The 4064-nt window shown below is 34.6% G+C and overlaps 1 long non-coding RNA gene across 1 annotated transcript; it reads left to right on the top strand.

Moving 5' to 3' along the window:
- The first annotated feature begins 2280 nt into the window (after positions 1–2280).
- Positions 2281–3071, top strand: LOC138912652 (uncharacterized). Its single transcript, XR_011418215.1, has 3 exons — positions 2281–2414; positions 2493–2553; positions 2622–3071. It is a non-coding gene; the product is annotated as an uncharacterized lncRNA (long non-coding RNA).
- Positions 3072–4064: the final 993 nt, after the last annotated feature.

The following is a 4064-nucleotide window of genomic DNA, read 5'->3' as shown; positions in this document are numbered from 1 at the left end:
ACATGTTAGGGTCTAGTTAAAAGGCAACTGGAATTTAACTAGTTGCAAATGAAACAAATATGATCCAAAAATATAGCCTAGAGGGTAAATGTCTTGGGAAATTTAACAATAAACAAATCAAACACTCGAGGTCCTCGGTTCAATCCCCAATCTCTGTACATTTTTTTTTGTTTTTTGTTTGCTAGGTGATGCTTTAGTTTTATTTTAAACTTTGTTTAATCTGTCCCAGGCCATATATATGTGAAAAATCACTGTTTTTGAATTATGTCACACTAAAATTTATAAACCTTGTTAGGGCATTACAAAATGTGATGCGTGTATGGCTCAATCAGTTAGTGTGTCTACAAATCCAAAGGTCCCGGGTTCAAGTCCTAGAGAGGGCGACTTGCCTCAAAAAAAGTAAGTTTGTTTTAATTCCATTTAATTATCATTTACTGTATTTGATTACATAATAATTATCAGAAATTCTCTAAGGACCGCGCCTATTGATTGGATACTAAATTAGGAGAGCGTCAAGTTAGGCATCGTTAAGTACTAATGAAATTCAATCACTTAATGGTTTAGAGATTATTTTTAATTTTTTCGTGAAAATATTTTTTTGAGTGTAGTTTAACAGCTGTAACTATAAATTGGTTAACAGTCACTAGTGCAAAACTAGTAGCAAATGGACTAGTTGTTTCCGACGACAAGCATATGAAAAATGGACCACTTCGTTACAAGGAAATGGACATAACTTGAACTAGTTAACCTTCTTGACCCAACTAGTATTTTAATAGTCCAAAACTGATTCCGTTTCCTGCAGGGTTCTTGTAGAAACATTGCAGTTATGTTATTGCAGTAGCTAATCTGATCTTCTTTGGCGAAATACATAGAGTAACCTTCATGACGGTTTCTATAAAGAGTGGTTTTCACTCCTGGTTTCAAAAATCTGTGCTGCTTCATTCGAGATGCAAGCAACTCTGACTTCTCTTTTGTCAGCTCTAAATCTCGAATCCAAAACATTTCGCAGTATGCCCACATTAAAATTACATGATTAAGGGCCGGTTTCTCGAGTCCCTGTCAAAGTCCCTGATAGCTATTTGTTCGAAAAACTTAAAGACCAGATAAACTGTTCGTAAAAGCAAATCTGCTTTCTCAACTGCTTTAATTTATATAAACGAGAAACAATTACAGAGTGCTGTTAACGCACAGAATTGTGCTGTAGAGCGCAAAAATAGCGTGCTTCGATTATTTCATCAGCTATTTGGGTATAATTCAAAGGAAAAGGCAGCTGTGATTTCGTTTCTTCTTCTTAGTTGGCTATGGGAAATCAGCTGTCATTCTATCAAGTCGAAAATGCTTAACAAGGACTCTGGGTCCCTGTCAAAGTTAGCTCTCACATTGATGCTCGAGAAAGCAAAAATGCCTTAGCAGGGACTTTATCTGTTCGAGAAATGTTAGCCGGCACTCGAGAAACCGGCCCTAAATCAAAGAGTATACCCAGCGGGAATGTGAGAAGTTGGTTTTTGTGTTCTTGAAATCCTGTTCCTTTTTGCAGGCGGCGGTGTGGGGTTAGATAATTTCTGAGCGTTAAATGGGGGTGGGTTTCTGAGTAGCATCAATATCAGGCCATTTATGCGCTGTGTGATTTCTGTGGCACTACGATTATAATATTTTTTAACAAAAAAAATCACCAACTTATAATATTAAAAAATCCTATGATTTACACCAAAACCAAAAGACTTGTTCTCACATTTAGTTTTAATTTTTAGTAATTTTAAAAGTCGTAGAAAAAATATTAATAATTGTTAATCAAAAAAATTAAACTATATAACATTATTATCATAATGTCTATAATGATAATATTAATTTATTTTACTCAACATTTTTCAAATAATAATAAGGATGAATGTGGGATTCAACCAAATTATAGAGAAAAGCCACGGTAAGACGATTAAAATATTTGATCACATTTATCAAGGAATTACATTAAATTACAAAGAAAACTATTGTTGTTTTTTACATTTTTAAACATTTTCCGTGAAATAAAATAATTTGTTCGTCAGATCGTGGCCTAAGCCATTTTTAAGTGTTGTTAAAATATAAAAATTCGTTTTGGTGGTATTGATAACACGAAAAATGCCTAATATACCTATAATATACGTAACCTTTAATGATTACGGTCCCTGAAAAGTATTGTTTAAATATTTATTCGACGCCAAAGTGTGATCCAACTTTACAACGAAATTTACCCCACATTTATCTGCATTTTGTATGGTATTATCAAGAATATAATGCAGGGTCACATCATTTTTAAATTTGTTGGAAAAAGTGAAAAAAAGTGAAAATAGTTAATTTTAATCTAAAAAACAATAAAAAGGTGCGTGATAAAATGAATTTTGTCTTTTTATAACCTTTATTTCAGCGTTACAAAGGTTAGTATCACAGATATTTTCGCCATTAATAAATATACGCCTCCGGATGCTATCTTCAACACAAATTCTGCATTTCAGTGACACTTGAAATGTTTTTAATCTTTACCAGTGGTAAATGGTGTGAGGTGTTCATTAAATGGTTGTATAAATAGTACTTCAGTACTAACTTAGTTGTTTAACTTAATCAAAATATTATATTTATTTCAGCCAGGCCGACTGAGACTTCTTGGGACCAGAAGTGTTGCGCCTGCGTTTGTCATATTTTATTTTTTCTTCTCATAGTTTTTGGTATAGATACCCGACATAAAACAACTGAACAGAGGGTAAATGATCGGCCATGGCAAACCAGGCATAATTTCTGGAGAGATCCTTTAATTTTGTGCGGAGACCTAATAATGGTAATTACTCTTATTATTATTCCTGGTCTTACATTCATATCTAAATTATGTTTGATATTTTCGGCCAAGCAAAACCCGGGAATGCTTCATTAAAAATTTGTAGTTCCAATGCTTCGATAATAAATACACAAACAAATATTACAAAAAAACATGATTTTTATTGTGGAAAATCAGATACTGCAAAGCAGTGCAAAACCAAAACTGCGAGGGTCTGGAAAAACCAAAACTGGGAGGGTGTAGAAAAACAGATATTGCAAGTGGAGGAAAACCATAACTGGGTACGTGTGGAAAATCTATAATGCGGGAAGTCGAAAAACCAGTGGATTTTGTCCTGCATTCTTCTGCCAGAGATCCAGATAGAAACCTCATTTCCCCCTTACTTTTTGTGTCACCCCCGTGTATTTTGAAACCAGAGATGGAAGAAATGTAAGGGGTGAATGAGGTTTAGTCCCTTCCGCTTCTATGGAGAAACCTCTTGAAAATATGTTATTTTCCAGATTAATTTTCCCGGTGGGTACTCTTTGCCTTAACTGGTAAACACTTTATAAATCATAAATCTTATAACTTTGCCTATAAGTCTTAATGTTATGGTACATATTTAAATGAAAATACATGGAAATAAATGTTGCCTTTATTATTTCGTTAAAAAAAAAATTATTTTTTTGAACCCTGGTTCGAACCTGAACCCTGCTCCGGCTCATCATTGAGCCGGTTCGCAAACCGGAACATTATCTGTCGATTAGGTTTGAACCCCGAACCGAACCCATGCAAAAATAATATGGGTTCATAGCCCTGCTTAAAATAGAGGAAAATTATGAAAAACAAATTATGGAAAATGTGTGGTTGACTCATAAAAATTAGGGGGAAAGAAACGGTCTAACTTTTACACCGATTAAAGTGAAACAAAATTCGATGTTGAGCCTTAACAATTAAAATACGGTCGTGTTCTTAAGTATATAATATTAATACTTTTTATACCCTTGTAGAGGGTATTATAATTTCAGTCAGATGTTTGCAACGCAGTGAAGGAGACGTTTCCGACCACATAAAGTATATATATTCTGGATCAGCACCAATAGCCGAGTCTATCTAGCCATGTCCGTCTGTCCGTCTGTCCGTCTGTCTGTCTGTCCGACTGTCCGTCTGTCCGTTTCTATGCGAACTAGTCTCTGAGTTTTAAAGCCATCGCGATGAAACTTTCCCGAAAGTCTTCTTTCTATTGCAGGTAGTACATATGTCGGATCGAGCCGGA

This window comes from Drosophila takahashii, chromosome 2R (genome assembly GCF_030179915.1).
Source record: "Drosophila takahashii strain IR98-3 E-12201 chromosome 2R, DtakHiC1v2, whole genome shotgun sequence".
Taxonomy (NCBI): Eukaryota; Metazoa; Arthropoda; class Insecta; order Diptera; family Drosophilidae; genus Drosophila; species Drosophila takahashii.
Note: the sequence above shows the minus strand (reverse complement) of the source record. Positions and strands in the feature narration are given on the sequence as shown.